The 20,490-nt window shown below is 45.1% G+C and overlaps 1 protein-coding gene across 4 annotated transcripts in view; it reads left to right on the top strand.

Annotated features, from left to right (window-relative positions):
* Positions 1–6,386: 6,386 nt before the first annotated feature.
* The window catches only part of LOC141165162 (proto-oncogene Mas-like), a 203,859-nt gene continuing 189,755 nt past the window's right edge, over positions 6,387–20,490 (top strand). For 3 of the 4 annotated variants that reach the window (XM_073650801.1, XM_073650799.1, XM_073650800.1), the window contains exon 1: positions 6,387–6,886. The gene's annotated coding sequence lies outside the window, so the exon portion shown is untranslated. Of the gene's footprint in view, positions 6,887–18,256; positions 18,331–20,490 lie in introns of those variants that run through there. The other variant, XM_073650802.1, reaches the window with a different exon arrangement.

Raw genomic sequence — 20,490 nt, 5'->3', positions numbered from 1 at the left:
AATTAGTGGCCTCCACCAGTTCGGGTTCCGGTACCCGTGTCCGCCAACCCTTCACCCTTTTTGGTCTGTTTCTGGGTTCTTAGGGTTCCCTCTGGTCTTCCACTCTGGGCCTTTCTTTCTCCTCTCTCCTCTGCAGGCTTGGCTCTGGAGCTGGGCCCAGCCGGAGCCACAGCTCCCTGTCAGCCCTCCTGGCTGAGCTCCCCTGCTCAAAAGACCCTGTCCTAAGATGGTGCCCACCATATATACTCCCTCTATGTGTGAACCCAGGTGACCAGCACCCAATGGGCTCCTAGCTTTACCCAGACTACTCCCCCTATCTGCCCCTACACTACTGGGATGTTCCACCCCCCTCCCACTCCAGCCAGGGACAGACGCTGTCGTACCTGCACATATACTGGTGGGAGTACCGTAGTTCTGTCCCCCGGAAATGGGATGTATGTAGTGCATGCAGCCTACTGAGCTCAGTTCCACACTCCATCCTTACCCGGGAGTGGAATACCACACCTCTGGCTTGAGGTGTAATACCCCTGTAGCAGCCGAATCCTCAGGGTGCTACATATCACATATAACTGCATTCCTAATTCAGCCATTTCTGGCCTCCATTTACCTTTTGTTGCACTGTGTCGGTGAAGCTATTCACATGAGGTCGCTGTGAAGAATAGTATTAGTAAACTACAGACCCGCTTTTTAAAACCGTGGTTCTCCGTCAGACGTATCACATATAACTATGGTTCAAATGCAGCCAATTGTAGTGAACGTGGAAAATATTGTCCTCCAATTAAAATGGGCAAGGTGCATGGCAAGGGACGGGGAAGTGGACGTGATGGTGATGGTGCATGCAGAGGTCGAGGCCGTAGCCATGGGCAAGCTGAAATTGTACCACAAAAAACATCCACATCTTGCCGCTCGACCTTCCTTTCCCAATTACTAGGGGACCACAGAACACCACTATTGAACACAGAGCAGTGTCAAAAGGTTGTTGGTCGGATAGCAGATAATGCTTCCAGTCACTTTGCCACCACCACCCTGTCTTCCACACGGTCAAGTCTCAGTAGCCGTGAGTCTGGACCGCATATTCCTCACCCTGATCCTCCTTCCTCCCAACATGCCGAGAGCCCGGAGACAACTGATCTCACACTTGGACACTCAGAAGAGCTGTTCACTTTTCCATTTATATATCCGGGCCTCTAGCCTGGCCAGCTTCAAATGGGTGAAGAGGAGAACGCGTGTAGCGAGGCCCAAATATTTGAGCAGCCACGGTCACATGAAGGCAATGGTGGGAAAGTGCAATTACTGTCGCAAGAGGTGGATGATGATGATAAGACACAATTGCCAGAAAGTCAGGAGGAGGACCTGGCTCATGTGCTTAACCTCGTGGTTCAGCGGTTTCTCAAAACCTACCCAGATCCGTTGGATCTGCATGTCAGAGTACGCCGCGTGTGTGCCCATTTTAGAAAGTCAGCTACAGCTTCCACCGCCTTTGCTGTGCTTCAGCAGCATTTGCAGCTTCCAGCTCACCGACTGGTGTGTGATGTCCCCACATTGGAACTCTACATTGGAGATGTTGGGAAGGATTGGTGAGCAGAAGAGGGCAGTTGTTGACTACCAAGGCAGTCGGTATTCAGGTCAGACTCCACACATAAGAACGTAGGAGTGGGCATGGATGTCAGACATATGTAGCATTCCTCCAAAACTTTGAGGACTCCACCAAGATGGTGAGCGGTGATGATGCCATATTTAGCATCACAATCCTGCTTCTCTGTCTTCTGAAACGCTCTCTGCTCACAATTAAAGAGGATGCATTGCAGGCGGAGCAAAATGAGATGGAGCAAGGAACCATACAGGGTGGTTCCACACAACCCAGCCTCATCTCAACGTGGATTGGGTGACAATGAGGAAGAGGAGGAGGAGGTAGAACAGGAGCTAGTTTCCTGTGCTATAGAAGGTACTACCTGCACAACTGTCATACTGTCTGTTCAGCGTGGATGGCCTGAGGACAGGGAGGAGGAGGAAGATGAGTAGGAGAGCATGGTCAGTCCTCCTCTTCATGAGGACACGGAAATCTTTCCTGTTAGCAGTCTGGCACACATAGCTGAGTTTATGGTACGCTGCCTTTCCTGTGACTCTTGTCTACATTTTGGGTGACAGTCATTACAGGTTGGTGAAACTTCTAGACCCACGCTACAAAAAGAACTTTCTGTCTTTTATTTCCCTGCTGGACAGGCCTAATAAAATGGGGCAGTACCAGAAGGCCCTTTTTGCGGAATTATTAAAAAAATTCCCATCTGAAAACGCTGGCTGCAGAGGTCACAGTTCATTGGACAATCAAGGAGTACAGGCGAGAGAGACACAAATGCAATCCAGCAGAGGCAGGTGAACACTGTCAAAGTTCTGGGACAGTTTTCTCAGACCTTCCCAGCGCACAGGCCCTGAGGCATGGGGTACTCTCACAAGGAGTGAAAAGTTGTGGAAGATGCTGAGGGAGTACCTTGCTGACCGTATCAACGTCCTCCGTGATTCCTCTTTGCCTTATAATTATTGGGTATCCAAGCTGGACACGTGGCATGAACTGGCTCTCTACGCCTTGGAGGTCTTGGCCTGCACTGCCGCTAGCGTTTTGTCAGAATGGGTTTTTAGTGCCGCTGGTGAAATTATAACCAATAGACTCATCCGCCTGTCAACTGAAAATGCTGATAGGCTGACTCTTATAAAAATGAACAAGGGTTGGATTGGGCCAGACTTCTCAACACCACCGTAACATAAACTCAAATACAGTGTCTTTTTTTTGGGAGGTCTAACTCTGTTCCCATGCACCTCTGTCTTCACATCCAGACATGGGTATACGCTTCCTGATTTTGTCTATTTGCTCTTGTTCTCCTCCTTCTCCTCATCCTCATCCTCCACCACCATATCTACCATATCACCATATCTACGTCTCTTGGAAGGGGCATTGGAGTTCCACCAAATACTTGGCAGCAGTTGCATTCACTGCATAGGCAAACAGTATGGGGGACCCACTTCCTAATAATGGGAACATTTTTTTCAGGAGGCACTCTGACCTCTACGTCTCTTGCAAGGGGTATTGGAGTTCCTCCAAATTTTTGGCAGCCGTTGCACTCACTGCATACCCTATAACTGGATAGTAGAATCGCTCCTTTCTAGGAACATGTCGTTACTGAGGTCCACCTCTATGTGTCTTTATATTTTTATTGGGTTTTTCCTAAATTTTGGCAGCCCTTGTACTCACTGCATACCCTATAACTGGATAACAGACCCTCTCCTTTCTAATGGGAACTTGTCGTTACTGTGGCCCACCTCTATGTGTCTTTAAATTGTTATTGAGGATTTCCTAAAGTTTGGCAGGTCTTGTACTCATTGCATACCCTATAACTTGATAGCAGACCCTCTCCTTTCTAATGGGAACATGTTGTTACTGTAGCCCACCTCTATGTGTCTTTAAATTGTTATTGGGGGTTTTCCTACATTTTGGCAACCTTTGTACTCTCTGCATACCCTATAACTGTATAGCAGAACCGCTCCTTTCTAATGGGAACATGTCGTTACTGTGGTCCACCTCTATGTGTCTTTAAATTGTTATTGGAGTTTTTCCTAAATTTTGGCAGCCCTTGTACTCACTGCATACCCTATAACTGGATAGCAGACCCTCTCCTTTCTAATGGGAACATGTCGTTACTCTGGCCCACCTCTATGTGTCTTTAAATTGTTATTGGGGTTTTTCTCAAATTTGGCTGCACTTGCAGTCACTGCATGGGAATTATCACTATAGGAGACCCACTCTTTTATAATGGGAACATTTTTTGAGGAGGACCTCTGACCTCTACGTCTCTTGCAAGGGGCATTGGAGTTCCTCCAAATTTTTGGCAGCCATTGCCGTCACTGCATACGCAATAACAGTATAGAAGACCCACTCTTTAATAATGGGAACAACTAAGCATAGCCAGCTGATGGCCCTCTAACAATAGTGAGGGCCCACTGCTGGCCCTTTAAGAATAGTAAGGGTCACCTGATAGCCCTATAAAAATAGTCTTTGTGACTACATAAATGAAACAGGATGTGCCTGATGATGTCTCACACACCACATGGCCAGATAAGGTTGTAAAATGTTAAAATTGCATTTACCTGTGAATGCATTTTTCACCGTTGAAAGAAATGCAAAAGTGCAAAAATGCATCAAAAACGCTACGTCTGAACATAGCCCAAGGTGTGGAGGAGCATTTTTGTTTTTGTATATTTATTTTGCCTCATATACAAGTCATTACCATGGAAAGGATGTTCCTTAACATTTTTCCCAGGAAAATCCATTTTGGTTTTGTTTTTGTATGTTTTATTGTGAGTCCGTAAAAGTGGCGTAATACTCCGACAACATTGTTGACAGCAGTGACCTGGGAGTCAGAGATACTTACAGGGGTCTTCCCCATGCTGTTCTCATGTCTTTTGAGCGCTGTTCTCATTGATTTGGGCAATTTTTAGGCCCTCTGCAGACCACCAGGGGGTGCCGCTGGAAAAATGCTCGAGTTTCCCATAGACTTACATTGGGCTTGTTGCTCGGACCGAGCACCCGAGCATTCCAATTTGCTCGACCAATGAGCAATGAGTACCCGAGCATTTTAGTGCTCGCTCATCACTAATTAGATCAACAGCATGATTCAAATTAAAAATACGGGATTTTAAAAACAGAGCCACAATGTGCAAAGAGATGAAAAGGCAGAGATGATAAATACAGGCAATATAATACAATAGGTGATATGCAGTACAAATAATTTACAGAAATTGGCCATAAATGCACAATGATGTAATTGAAAAATGTGATAGAAGTACATGCATATTCATAACAAATGTCAGTGCAACATGTATCAAACATTACTTGTATAGCGACATGTGGATCAGGGTATAAGACACCAAGTGCATAATTACACTAATGATCCATATCCTATCAGAAGAAAATAAGGTACCTTGTGCCATATAACATGAACATGATTCTAAATACTAAACTTGATTATATAAAGTGCAAAAGTTAACCCATAACAGTATGTGCCTTTATCACTGCAATAGCGCCAGCCCCAACTCGCATTTTGTTGCTGCCTTCTTCAGGTCACCCAATCTGTGGGCAGCATGTATCAGGCACTGGCTGTATAAACACAGACCGATATGTTTGACTCTGAAACGTTGCAGCACTCCAGAGAAAAACATAATTTGAATAGCCGCCAGGGACTGAGCTGTGCAAAAGACTAGTTGTACAGATGGGTCCCCTGCGGCTTTTTTCTGCCCAATCCCCTGGAGTGCTACTCTGTCTACATGTGTGTATAGGCTGAGACCTGTTAGTCACTGGCAACAGGTGAGGATATGCCGCTAGTCCGACTAGTCTGCTGCGCAGCTCGGGGCTCGGCGGCTACTAAAAGCATGTTTTTCTCTGAAATGCTGCAGTGTTTCAGAGTCATATGGCAGAGATTGTACAGCCATGCATACATGTGGCCCGTGGATTCAGCAGCTATTATCAGCTGTCAGGTTCACTCTAACTAATTTGTGGGTTATAATAACTAACAATGTTGATTTGAGGACGATAAATATTCAAGCTGTCGAGGGGTTGTTTTCAACAGGATAAAAATAAAATAGAAGATATCTACCTTTGTAGAAAAATATTCAGCTTAACTTATTTATTTAATTCTAAGCTCACTGATGGCTTACGATTCTCATGGGTAGTTTGACTGAATTATTGATAACCTTGCCTGTATAAGACCCTGAAAGTTACTATGTCGGACCACCCACTAGACTCCTAAGCCCAAACACTGAGCATGGTTTTAAATCAATGAAATACAAGTCATAATGAATCTTTTTTTTTAAATAAAACTAAAGAACTATCTGCTGCCGCTAGGCTCCTTGTCGACAACTTGATGCTTACAGACTGTGCTCGACATGACAGGATTCCTTGTTAAAGTTGCATGTGTAATCCGAAATATTTTCACCAGCATATGCAGAACAAGTATCTTTTCTAGAACACTGCACCAGAATACTAACCATAGAGTCAATACAAATGCTTTCCTGGTGACCTTGAGACTAATTTTCCATCTCCGGAGATTTTGTTCAACACTTCCTAATTATTTATGACGGCTTTACAGACATTAATAAGGTACAGACCAGTCATTTTTATTAGTGAACAGACTGAAAAAGAAAATGAAAGAATGTGAATTATATATCTGCATCACTAAACGATGTCATACAATTGAAAAGCACTAAGCAAAGAAAACTATATTTGCTTTCACTAAATTTTGACCTTGGAAATGTGATTTACTATCAAGCCAACTTTCATCTACCCAACATCATATTCTCTGTTGTCTAGCCAAACAGCACATTTCCTCAATGGCAGCAAATGGTTAACCTTTGAATTCCGTGTTCAATTTTAGCCCAGGGTACATTTTTTTCTCTACGTTGCCTCTCAGTAGAAGCAGAATTTGATAGAATTTCAGCCTATTTTCAAAATGATAAAATTTATCTGTCGCTTTCTCTGTGTTTACGCGCTGCCTTTAAGCATTATAAATCATTGGGGATGAGAGAGCTACACTTTTTCTTCCCGTTATTTAATAAGAAGAGCAACAAAGCTTCAGCCTTACTTTCTGCATCACGCCCTTCCACATCCAATAGCTCCAGGAGAATATCAACCAATTTTTCCCCCCTTATCTATAGACTTTAGAGCAATTTGAGCCATGTTTGGAGCTGTGGGATCTGTTATCATGTAACATCTTGCATATCTCAGAAGATGGTGATGGTTCCCTGCTTGCCTTCATGTACTTAAGTACAGCAAGACAAGATAAATTAACTACAAAGTGCCGGAGGGGGGAGAAGCTCGTTGACCAAATGCATAAACAAGGTAAGTGCTTGTATGAAATGATATATTGTTGCTATAAGGATGATTGAGTGTGTGGGGTTGAGCATAATAGCTGGCTTCTGGCACTTTGCTCTTGTTCACATCAGATAACGGTGTAATTCATGGTAATATAAGCCTGATAAACCATTCAGAGAGCCTTTTATCAGCTGATACTTCTACTGTACATTTATTCTAACATTACTGAGATGCAGCACAAGGTGCTTTTGCAAAAGTTATATAATGCGTGGATTGCTACAATTAAAAATACAATAACAACTGTGTCATTTTTAGCTCCAATTTTTATTTCTGTATACATATGTACACTAATATTGTCATGTGATGCACAATATATAGCTCAAACCTATACTTATTTCAGTGTTTTCTTTTAAGTCTTATTTTCTATCTTTGAAGCATGTTACAATAATACTAGATAAATGTACAGATATTAATGTGTTTGTATGAAGACATAGCAGATTGAAGAGAAGGGAGAACCTGATACAACTTTGAAAGAGCAGCACAGTATGGAACAAGGTCTACTCTCCAAAATGGCACAAAAGATATTGGACCGTTTCAATAATAAGATCAACCAAAGAATACGCCAAACACTTAGTCTATGAGTTTGGTGTATTTAAGAGGGAAGCTCTCTCCACCCTTCAGAACAGCTGGATGCTCTGTAGCTGCTCACACGTTAGAAAGTCAATCACTGTAAGGAAAGCAATAGGAAGTGGGGGTCACAATATTCTCTTGAGCCCACCAGACACATAAAATGTATGTCAGGCTTATAGAATCAATTAAGGCTATGTGCCCACGATGCAGAAATGAAGCAGAAAATTTCTGCAGCTTTTCTGCATCTCCCTGGCAGAAAAAACGCATGCAGATTGTGCATGCGTTTTTCCTGCAGAATACATGCGGATTCACATGCGTTTCCGCATGCAGATTGACAAGCGCTTTCCAGGCGATTTTAGCATCACTTGGAAAGTGCTTGACAACTAGGTCACACTGTATAAATGCATGCAAACAGCATGGATTTATATAGTGTGAACCGTAAAAATGAAAACAAATAAAGCTATTCTCACCCCCGATGCCCGGCGTGGCTGCAGCGCTCGTTCCTGTCTGGTTCCTGGATGCCTGCATATCGCGAGACAGAGCGGTGAAGGGCCTGCGGTCACATGACTGTGACGTCACCGCAGGTCCTCAAGCGATGCCGGCATTCAGAGAGAAGCCGCCGGACAGGTGAATATAAACTTTATTTGTTATTTTATTCTTTTTTTACAGGTAGAATGGTACCCAGGTCTGGATGAGAGTCTCCTCTCCTCCAGAACTGGGTACCATCTGCACATAGAGACGCATAGAAGCCGCTTGTAAAAATGTACAGTCGCGGATTCTATGCGTCTCAATGCAAGTCAATGGCGGGAGTTCCGCTGTGCTTCCGCAAAATTAAATGACATGCTGCGGATTTTTGTACGCAGCATAAACGCTGCGTACAAAAATCCGCAGCATGTGCATAGAACATGCGGAATCCCCTTGGGGACCATGGGGTGCGGATTACCTAGCATTTCACAAGCGTTTATGCTGCGGAAATTCCGCAGCATAAACGCTTGAAAAACGCTACGTGGGCACTCAGCCAAAGAATACACAGGAAGGCTCAATACCCAAATTATATAAGATGTCTAATGTGTATAATATACAGCCGTAATATGTCAATCACTGCCCTGAGGGTTAGGAGAGCATGAACATACAGTGGGGAAAATAAGTATTTGATACACTGACGATTTTGCAAGTATTCCCACCTACAAAGAATAGAGCGGTCTGTAATTTTTAACGTAGGTAAACTTCAACTGTGAAAGACAGAATCGAAAAAAAAATCAGAAAATCCAGAAAATCACATTGTATGATTTTTGCATTTTATTGCATGAAATAAGTATTTGATACAATTGAAAAACAGAACGTAATATTTGGTACAGAAACCTTTGGTTGCAATTACAGAGGTCAAAGGTTTCCTGTAGTTCTTGACCAAGTTTGCACACACTGCAGCAGGGATTTTGGCCCACTCCTCCATACAGATTTTCTCCAGATCTGTCAGGTTTCAGGGCTGTCACTGGGCAATGCTGAAATTCCGCTCCCTCTAAAGATTTTCTATTGGGTTCAGGTCTGGAGACTGGCTAGGCCAATCCCAGGACCTTGAAATGCTTTTTATGGAGCTACTTTTTATTTGCCCTGGCTGTGTGTTTCGGGTCATTGTCATGCTGGAAGACCCAACCACAACCCATCTTCAATGCTCTTACTGAGGGAAGGAGGTTGTTGGCCAAAATCTTGAAATACATGACCCCATCCATCCTCCCTTCAAAATGGTGCCGTCGTCCTGTCCCCTTTGCAGAAAAGCACCCCCAATGATGTTTCTCCCACCATGCTTCACAGTTGGGATGGTGTTCTTGGGGTTGTACTTATCCTTCTTCTTCCTCCAAACACGACGAATGGAGTTGATACAAAAAAGTACAATTTTGGTCTCATCTTGGAACATGACATTCTCCCATGCCTCTTCTGGATCATCCAGATGGTCATTGACAGACAAAGATCAGGCTGAACTTTCTAACAAATCCTTTATCTCATCACAGAGCTTGTCTGAGATATACACAGCTCAGGACTGCTGTATGATTTCCTCCAAACCTCTGCTGGTTCTGTCTGTGTGTTATCTAAGGAATAAGAGAAGGTATCCCTCTCTGTGTTCAGTGGGAGAGAAGCATTCCGGCACCATACCATCTGAATCAATTAATCACTTGTGCTTGTCTCAGACCATGTGCTCAAAGATTTCTCCAGTGGTGCAAAAGCCCAGAAGTTGTATGGCATAAAGACAGAAAAATATGAAGGCAGCACTCACCTAATCTTCTTAGAATATGTCCTTTATTGTTGTATGCGAGAAATGTCAGCGTTCAGCATGAGGCGCAGAGGCAGGAAACCCGAGGGGTATGCGAGGAAGGGAGAAACAAAGGACTATGGCCGTTTCACTGCTTTCCGGTTCTTCAATGGGACCAGGACTATGGCCGTTTCGCTGCCTTCCGGTTCTTCAACGGGTCCAGGACTATGGCCATTTCGCTGACTTCCGGTGCTTCAATGGGTCCCGTTGAAGCGCCGGAAGGCAGCGAAACGTTATTAGTCATTTATTCCTCCCTCCCGCGCACACTCCTCGGGTTCCTGCCTCATGCTGAACACTGACATGTTCCGCATACAACAATAAAGGACATATTCTAAGAAGATTTGGTGAGTGCTGCCTTCATATTTTCTGTATTTATCCCTCTGTGTGTGCTGTGCTGTGTATGGGAGACATCAAATAAGCTAGTCTTTTCCCACCAGCTCAGAGTCAATTGCAAATTAACAGATAAAGCCTGCAGAGAGGTAAACTTGAGAAAAATCAGGGCTCAAATAGTGTTATGATACATCTATACACACAAGACAAATTATTCTGAAATGTTTTTTGAAATACCTCTCGACAGATAGTTCTTCAAAAGTGAGAACATGTTTATTTTAGCTGAAAATGTTTATTTTTTTGTTTGGTATTTTTACCTCTCTCTTATTTACAGATGGGCGTATTGATCTGCGGGTCTCTGGTTCATCAACAAAGTCAGTTGACTCTGGCCGCTGGATGGGAGCCTTGTGAATCTCTTAACTTCTGGGATCCCCGGTTCGGCTTTTGATTAGCCAGTCTGTCATGATATAATCATTTCGACATAATGCACAGATGTTGTCGCACCAGCCTAGCTAATCATAAGCCACATTCAATATCTCGGAGGATAAGAGATGTGTTAGCCACCTGTCTAGTGGCCAGAGTCTACTGACCTGGCCAATGGACTGAAGTCCTGCGAATCGATCCGCCCATCTCTACTCTTATCCCCTGGGAGATGGTGGGTAATAGGGGAATGATTGATGGTCACTGCTTGTTTTTTTTTGTATGGCTGAAAAAATAAAAATAAATTTAGAAATCCTTTTATGAGTTGCAACTTGCACATGTAGTCTAACATCAGTGTGATAAAGCACAACATTTATGCAGTGTACACATCTGTATTTAACAGTATAAAATTGAAAATGCTGTACCCTATAACTTGTGTGGTGCTAAAAAGTTTGTGAATCCTTCAGAATTTCAATATTTCTGCATAAATTTGGCCTAAAAAACATAAGATTTTCATAAAAGTCAATAAGCCAAACCAAATCAAACAAATGAGTCAAAAATATTAGACTATCTATTTTTTTTATTGAGGAAAATAACCCAATATTACATGTCTGTGTGAGCATAGGCGGATTATAATGAGGGCAATCCGGGCGACCGCCCGGGGCCCCGAGCCTGCAGAGGGCCCGCGGCTCCGGGCGGGGTGTCTAATGCTGGATTGCCCTCACTATATGTGCGGGCCGCCGCGGCACATACCGGTAGCAGTGGCGGGAGGGGGGCCCCGTACCGCTCCCCCAGCAGCGGCCGCCGCTACTTCTTCATCGGCCGGGCCAGCACTGCAGCAGTTAACTTCCCTGTGCTGGCCCGGCCGCGTCACTGCTAGGAGACACGGCCCTGTGCGCGGCCGTGTCTCCTAGCTGTGACGTCACGCAGTGCGCACGCGGCCTGCAGTGCTGCACCGAAGAGCCTGAGGACTGGAGCCGAGCCGGGGGATGGTGAGTGTGTATGTGTATGTGTGTGTGTGTGTGTGTGTGTGTGTGTGGGCAGATGTCATTGTGTGATGTCTGTTTGTGTGTGTGTGGGCAGATGTCATTGTGTGATGTCTGTTTGTATGTGTGTGTGTGTGTGTGTGGGCAGATGTCATTGTGTGATGTCTGTGTGTGTGTGGGGGCAGATGTCATTGTGTGATGTCTGTTTGTGTGTGTGTGTGGGGGGGGCAGATGTCATTGTGTGATGTCTGTTTGTATGTGTGTGGGCAGATGTCATTGTGTGATGTCTGTTTGTATGTGTGTGTGTGTGTGTGTGGGCAGATGTCATTGTGTGAAGTCTGTGTGTGTGTGTGTGTAGGCAGATGTCATTGTGTGATGTCTGTTTGTGTGTGTGTAGGCAGATGTCATTGTGTGATGTCTGTTTGTGTGTGTATGTGTGTAGGCAGATGTCATTGTGTGATGTCTGTTTGTGTGTGTGTGGGCAGATGTCATTGTGTGATGTCTGTTTGTGTGTGTATGTGTGTAGGCAGATGTCATTGTGTGATGTCTGTGTGTGTGTGTGTGTGTGTGTAGGCAGATGTCATTGTGTGATGTCTGTTTGTGTGTGTGTAGGCAGATGTCATTGTGTGATGTTTGTATGTGTGTGTATGTGTGTAGGCAGATGTCATTGTGTGATGTCTGTTTGTGTGTGTGTAGGCAGATGTCATTGTGTGATGTCTGTTTGTGTGTGTGTGGGCAGATGTCATTGTGTGATGTCTGTTTGTATGTGTGTGGGGGGGGGCAGATATCATTGTGTGATGTCTGTTTGTGTGTGTGTAGGCAGATGTCATTGTGTGATGTCTGTTTCTATGTGTATGTGTGTAGGCAGATGTCATTGTGTGATGTCTGTTTGTGTGTGTGTGGGCAGATGTCATTGTGTGATGTCTGTTTGTGTGTGTGTGTGTGTGGGGGCAGATGTCATTGTGTGATGTCTGTTTGTGTGTGTGTGTGGGGGGGGGCAGATGTCATTGTGTGATGTCTGTTTGTATGTGTGTGTGTGGGCAGATGTCATTGTGTGATGTCTGTTTGTGTGTGTGTGTGTGGGGGCAGATGTCATTGTGTGATGTCTGTTTGTGTGTGTGTGTGTGGGGGGGCAGATGTCATTGTGTGATGTCTGTTTGTATGTGTGTGTGTGGGCAGATGTCATTGTGTGATGTCTGTTTGTATGTGTGTGTGTGTGTGTGTGGGCAGATGTCATTGTGTGAAGTCTGTGTGTGTGTGTGTAGGCAGATGTCATTGTGTGATGTCTGTGTGTGTGTAGGCAGATGTCATTGTGTGATGTCTGTTTGTGTGTGTATGTGTGTAGGCAGATGTCATTGTGTGATGTCTGTTTGTGTGTGTGTGGGCAGATGTCATTGTGTGATGTCTGTTTGTGTGTGTAGGCAGATGTCATTGTGTGATGTCTGTGTGTGTGTGTGTGTAGGCAGATGTCATTGTGTGATGTCTGTTTGTGTGTGTGTAGGCAGATGTCATTGTGTGATGTCTGTTTGTGTGTGTATGTGTGTAGGCAGATGTCATTGTGTGATGTCTGTTTGTGTGTGTATGTGTGTAGGCAGATGTCATTGTGTGATGTCTGTTTGTGTGTGTGTTGGCAGATGTCATTGTGTGATGTCTGTTTGTGTGTGTGTGGGCAGATGTCATTGTGTGATGTCTGTTTGTATGTGTGTGTGGGGGGGCAGATATCATTGTGTGATGTCTGTTTGTGTGTGTGTAGGCAGATGTCATTGTGTGATGTCTGTTTGTGTGTGTATGTGTGTAGGCAGATGTCATTGTGTGATGTCTGTTTGTGTGTGTGTGGGCAGATGTCATTGTGTGATGTCTCTTTGTGTGTGTGTGTGTGTGTGTGGGCAGATGTCATTGTGTGATGTCTGTTTGTGTGTGTAGGCAGATGTCATTTTGTGATGTCTGTTTGTGTGTGTATGTGTGTAGGCAGATGTCATTGTGTGATGTCTGTTTGTGTGTGTGTGTGTGTGGGGGCAGATGTCATTGTGTGATGTCTGTTTGTGTGTGTGTGTGTGGGGGGGGCAGATGTCATTGTGTGATGTCTGTTTGTATGTGTGTGGGCAGATGTCATTGTGTGATGTCTGTTTGTATGTGTGTGTGTGTGTGTGGGCAGATGTCATTGTGTGAAGTCTGTGTGTGTGTGTGTAGGCAGATGTCATTGTGTGATGTCTGTTTGTGTGTGTGTAGGCAGATGTCATTGTGTGATGTCTGTTTGTGTGTGTATGTGTGTAGGCAGATGTCATTGTGTGATGTCTGTGTGTGTGTGTGTGTAGGCAGATGTCATTGTGTGATGTCTGTTTGTGTGTGTGTAGGCAGATGTCATTGTGTGATGTTTGTATGTGTGTGTATGTGTGTAGGCAGATGTCATTGTGTGATGTCTGTTTGTGTGTGTGTTGGCAGATGTCATTGTGTGATGTCTGTTTGTGTGTGTGTGTGTAGGCAGATGTCATTGTGTGATGTCTGTTTGTGTGTGTGGGCAGATGTCATTGTGTGATGTCTGTTTGTATGTGTGTGTGGGGGGGCAGATATCATTGTGTGATGTCTGTTTGTGTGTGTGTAGGCAGATGTCATTGTGTGATGTCTGTTTGTGTGTGTATGTGTGTAGGCAGATGTCATTGTGTGATGTCTGTTTGTGTGTGTGTGGGCAGATGTCATTGTGTGATGTCTATTTGTGTGTGTGTGTGTGTGGGGGCAGATGTCATTGTGTGATGTCTGTTTGTGTGTGTGTGTGGGGGGGGCAGATGTCATTGTGTGATGTCTGTTTGTATGTGTGTGTGTGGGCAGATGTCATTGTGTGATGTCTGTGTGTGTGTGTGTGTGGGGGGGCAGATGTCATTGTGTGATGTCTGTTTGTGTGTGGGTGTGGGGGGGGGGCAGATGTCATTGTGTGATGTTTGTTTGTATGTGTGTGTGTGGGCAGATGTCATTGTGTGATGTCTGTTTTATGTGTGTGTGTGTGTGTGTGGGCAGATGTCATTGTGTGAAGTCTGTGTGTGTGTGTAGGCAGATGTCATTGTGTGATGTCTGTTTGTGTGTGTGTAGGCAGATGTCATTGTGTGATGTCTGTTTGTGTGTGTATGTGTGTAGGCAGATGTCATTGTGTGATGTCTGTTTGTGTGTGTGTGGGCAGATGTCATTGTGTGATGTCTGTTTGTGTGTGTAGGCAGATGTCATTGTGTGATGTCTGTTTGTGTGTGTAGGCAGATGTCATTGTGTGATGTCTGTTTGTGTGTGTGTAGGCAGATGTCATTGTGTGATGTCTGTTTGTGTGTGTATGTGTGTAGGCAGATGTCATTGTGTGATGTCTGTTTGTGTGTATGTGTGTAGGCAGATGTCATTGTGTGATGTCTGTTTGTGTGTGTGTAGGCAGATGTCATTGTGTGATGTCTGTTTGTGTGTGTGTGGGCAGATGTCATTGTGTGATGTCTGTTTGTATGTGTGTGTGGGGGGGCAGATATCATTGTGTGATGTCTGTTTGTGTGTGTGTAGGCAGATGTCATTGTGTGATGTCTGTTTGTGTGTGTATGTGTGTAGGCAGATGTCATTGTGTGATGTCTGTTTGTGTGTGTGTGGGCAGATGTCATTGTGTGATGTCTCTTTGTGTGTGTGTGTGTGTGTGTGGGCAGATGTCATTGTGTGATGTCTGTTTGTATGTGTGTGGGGGGGGCAGATATCATTGTGTGATGTCTGTTTGTGTGTGTAGGCAGATGTCATTGTGTGATGTCTGTTTGTGTGTGTATGTGTGTAGGCAGATGTCATTGTGTGATGTCTGTTTGTATGTGTGTGTGTGTGTGTGTGTGGGCAGATGTCATTGTGTGATGTCTGTTTGTGTGTGTGTGTGTGTGGGGGCAGATGTCATTGTGTGATGTCTGTTTGTGTGTGTGTGTGTGTGGGGGGCAGATGTCATTGTGTGATGTCTGTTTGTATGTGTGTGTGTGTGTGGGCAGATGTCATTGTGTGAAGTCTGTGTGTGTGTGTGTAGGCAGATGTCATTGTGTGATGTCTGTTTGTGTGTGTGTAGGCAGATGTCATTGTGTGATGTCTGTTTGTGTGTGTATGTGTGTAGGCAGATGTCATTGTGTGATGTCTGTGTGTGTGTGTGTAGGCAGATGTCATTGTGTGATGTCTGTTTGTGTGTGTGTAGGCAGATGTCATTGTGTGATGTTTGTATGTGTGTGTATGTGTGTAGGCAGATGTCATTGTGTGATGTCTGTTTGTGTGTGTGTTGGCAGATGTCATTGTGTGATGTCTGTTTGTGTGTGTGTGTGTAGGCAGATGTCATTGTGTGATGTCTGTTTGTGTGTGTGGGCAGATGTCATTGTGTGATGTCTGTTTGTATGTGTGTGTGGGGGGGCAGATATCATTGTGTGATGTCTGTTTGTGTGTGTGTAGGCAGATGTCATTGTGTGATGTCTGTTTGTGTGTGTATGTGTGTAGGCAGATGTCATTGTGTGATGTCTGTTTGTGTGTGTGTGGGCAGATGTCATTGTGTGATGTCTGTTTGTGTGTGTGTGTGTGTGGGGGGGCAGATGTCATTGTGTGATGTCTGTTTGTGTGTGTGTGTGGGGGGGGCAGATGTCATTGTGTGATGTCTGTTTGTATGTGTGTGTGTGGGCAGATGTCATTGTGTGATGTCTGTGTGTGTGTGTGTGTGGGGGGCAGATGTCATTGTGTGATGTCTGTTTGTGTGTGTGTGTGGGGGGGCAGATGTCATTGTGTGATGTTTGTTCGTATGTGTGTGTGTGGGCAGATGTCATTGTGTGATGTCTGTTTGTATGTGTGTGTGTGTGTGTGTGGGCAGATGTCATTGTGTGAAGTCTGTGTGTGTGTGTGTAGGCAGATGTCATTGTGTGATGTCTGTTTGTGTGTGTGTAGGCAGATGTCATTGTGTGATGTCTGTTTGTGTGTGTATGTGTGTAGGCAGATGTCATTGTGTGATGTCTGTTTGTGTGTGTGTGGGCAGATGTCATTGTGTGATGTCTGTTTGTGTGTGTAGGCAGATGTCATTGTGTGATGTCTGTGTGTGTGTGTAGGCAGATGTCATTGTGTGATGTCTGTTTGTGTGTGTGTAGGCAGATGTCATTGTGTGATGTCTGTTTGTGTGTGTGTGGGCAGATGTCATTGTGTGATGTCTGTTTGTATGTGTGTGTGGGGGGGCAGATATCATTGTGTGATGTCTGTTTGTGTGTGTGTAGGCAGATGTCATTGTGTGATGTCTGTTTGTGTGTGTATGTGTGTAGGCAGATGTCATTGTGTGATGTCTGTGTGTGTGTGGGCAGATGTCATTGTGTGATGTCTGTTTGTGTGTGTGTGTGTGTAGGCAGATGTCATTGTGTGATGTCTGTTTGTGTGTGTATGGGCAGATGTCATTGTGTGATGTCTGTTTGTGTGTGTGTGTGTAGGCAGATGTCATTGTGTGATGTCTGTTTGTGTGTGTGTGGGCAGATGTCATTGTGTCATGTCTGTTTGTGTGTGTGTGTGTGTAGGCAGATATCAATGTGTGATGTCTGTTTGTGTGTGTGTGGGCAGATATCATTGTGTCATGTCTGTTTATATGTATTTTTGTGTTTCAAATGTGTTTATGCGTGTATGTATATGTTTTTGTGTGTGCGTGACTGCGTGCGGCCTCCTGCTGAGTATAGTTGGCGCCGTGCGGCCTCCTGCTGTATCTGGGGGGGCGCCGTGCGACCCCCCGCTGTGTATAGATGGCTACGTGCGGCCCCCCGCTGTGTATAGATGGCTACGTGCGGCCCCCCGCTGGGTATAGATGGCTACGTGCGGCCCCCCGCTATGTATAGATCGCACCGTGCGGCACCCACGCCGTGTATTGATGGCGCCGTGCGGCCCCCTGCTGTGTAGAGATGGCGCCGTGCGGCTCCCCGCTGTGTATAGATGGCTACGTGCGGCCTCCCGCTGAGTATAGATGGTGCTGTGCGGCCTCCTGCTATCTCTGGGGGGGGCGCCGTGCGGCCTCCCGCTGTGTATAGATGGCTACGTGCGGCCTCCCGCTGAGTATAGATGGCGCTGTGCGGCCACCTGCTGTCTCTGGGAGGAGCGCCGTGCGGCCTCCCGCTGTGTATAGATGGCTACGTGCGGCCTCCCGCTGAGTATAGATGGCGCTGTGTGGCCTCCTGCTGTCTCTGGGGGGCGCCGTGTGGCCGCCCGCTGTGTATCGATGGCAACGTGCGGCCCCCCGCTGTGTATAGATGGCTACGTGCGGCCCCACGCTGTGTATAGATGGCTACGTGCGGCCCCCCGCTATGTATAGATGGCGCCGTGCGGCCCCCCGCCGTGTATTGATGGCGCTGTGCGGCCTCCTGCTGTCTCTGGGGGGGGCGCCGTGCGGCCTCCCGCTGTGTATAGATGGCTACGTGCGGCCTCCCGCTGAGTATAGATGGCGTTGTGCGGCCTCCTGCTGTCTCTGGGGGGGGCGCCGTGCGGCCTCCCGCTGTGTATAGATGGCTACATGCGGCCTCCCGCTGAGTATAGATGGCGCTGTGCGGCCTCCTGCTGTCTCTGGGGGGGGCGCTGTGCGGCATCTATACTCAGCAGGAGGCCGCACGGCGCCATCTATACACAGCGGGAGTCTCAGTGCTTTGCAAGAGCAGTCAATAAATTCTGCTTGATTAATTCTGAGCAACATAAAGTCTGGTTCGCTTCTAACCTGCTGTCTTCATTTTCAGCTTGCTGAATTCTATCTCATTTACTGTTATTCGAGACTATGCCTTTGCTGGTCTCTTTCACCTTGAATACCTGTAAGTGCTCCACTTAATGTCATATTTTTGATTCTGTTCTTCTTCATCTTTTGGCATGTGCAATTGTATGAGCAAGTATTCATATGAATTTATGACCTACTTAAACCTTCAAGGACCTTAAATTTTATTCAATCAAATTTTTTTCCAGTTTAAAACTATGGGACATATATGTGCCTTGGTCCTCAAAGGGTTTTTAAAGGGGCTGCAAACATAAATACGAAAAAAATAATTCAATTAGTGCTTTTTGTGTTCATTTAATTTTTATTTGAAGTCCATTTTTTTTATATACCTTGAAATTAAGCCCTACCCCATGGAATGAAGCCCTACCTACATGACATCTGAGAGCTACATGGATCCCGCTTGTGAGGTGCCTGTCCGTCACTACTATTCAGTTTTAGGGTCCACTCACTAAGCTATATATTCTCTCATGAAAGAGAATAGGGCCAATTATGCTAATGACACTCGGCTCAAACTCTGTCAGAGCTTCAACTGAGTGTGATCCGATTCTCTCGCAGCACAGATATGGAGAAGATGGAGAACTTACTTTCTCCATCTTCTCCATAGTCTCTGTGTGTTCATCGGACTGCACTTGGATGACATCCGAGTGCAGTCTAATGTTTTACGTGCACCCATAGACTTGTATGGGTGCACATGGTCCGAATATTGAATGAGATTATTTTCTCATGCCAATAATCGCAGATCTGCACTGTCCCGTAGTATAACATAGGACCGAGTCCTATCCGATAAAACATCACATAGCATTCGGCCGTGTTATACGACAGTGTGAGCGAGCCCTCAGAGTCAAGGAATATTTACATGCAGATGATGATATTACTCTCCAAGTGTATATTTTTTTAGGCGAGTTCATAGTAAATGCTTTGCCTTTTTGACATGTGATCAACTAAAGAACAAGAAAGATTTAGGACCTCCCCTATAGAGAAACGGAAAATAGTTTGGAGGACTTGCATGTCCTTTTTTATTTATTATGAGAAAATCATAAAAGATCCCGTTTTTTAACCATGCTGTGACTTTCTGCTGAGGGAGAGGGAGAGAGCTGCCCTATTCAGAGTCTGTAATAAGACCTGCTGACAAAAGTGTTAAAGATACAGTCTAATGTGAATTAACAATGAAAAAAAGTTAATTTCACAAATGGCTTGTATTTTTTTTAATACAAATTTTTTTGTGTTTACAGCTCCTTTAAAGGGAATCTGTCATCAGGTTTTTGCCACCTAATCTGAGAGCAGCATAATGTAGGGTTAGAGGCACTGATTCCAGTAATGTGTCACTTACTGGGCTGCTTAGTGTTGTTTTGATAAAATCATTGATTTGTCAGAAGGTAATTATCACTAGATGACTAGTAAGTTCTGTAGGACCCCACCCCCATCACTGATCAGTAGATTTCTGTGTACACTGAGCATGGGCAGAAAGCTGCCAATCAGTGGTGTGGGTGGGGCTATACAGAGCGCAGCATTCAGAGAGCTGCTAGATCTGCAGCAGATAAAACGGTGATTTTCTCAAAATGACAACAAGCAGCTGAAAAAGTGACACATCGCTGGAATCAGGGTATCTGCCCCAATATTGTGCTGCTCTCAGATGAGGCAGCACAATTAATATTGTGCCAAATTAATTTCCCGTGAACTATCACATGATCTATCACAGGGGATCATGTGACATGTCACGTGATAAATCAGGTGTGGGGGGGGGGGGGCCCGCGCCTTCTAAACTGCCCGGGGCCCTTGCTACTCTTAATCCACCCCTGTGTGTGAGGCAAAAGTATTTGAACCTTTAGGATTAACAAATAATTGGAAGGTGAAATTAGAGTCTGGTGTTTTTAATCAATGATATTACAATCAGGTGTGTATAAGCGATCTGTTTTATTTCAAGCCAACCTGTCAGCAGGATTTTGCTAAGTAAACTACAGGCAGTGTCATGTTGGGGCTGCTGCACTGGTTAATATGATACCTGAGGTGAAAAAATCCGTCTTGTGGTTCTTGTGTAATCAGTGATTGCAGTTTTGAGTTAATTTTATGCCCGTGCTCTGGGGCGGGACTGTAGGCATGATCTTTCCTTGGTGCTCTAGGCCAGATCTGCAAGATAAGACCTGCCCACAGACCGCCCCGAAGCACAAGTATGTTCCTCATCATGGAGACAGCCAGACAG

Source organism: Phyllobates terribilis, unplaced genomic scaffold (genome assembly GCF_046119375.1).
Source record: "Phyllobates terribilis strain yellow unplaced genomic scaffold, ASM4611937v1 Scaffold_11__3_contigs__length_659146591, whole genome shotgun sequence".
Classification (NCBI taxonomy): Eukaryota; Metazoa; Chordata; class Amphibia; order Anura; family Dendrobatidae; genus Phyllobates; species Phyllobates terribilis.
The sequence above is the reverse complement of the archived record's forward strand: the minus strand, read 5'-3'. Positions and strand labels throughout refer to the sequence as shown.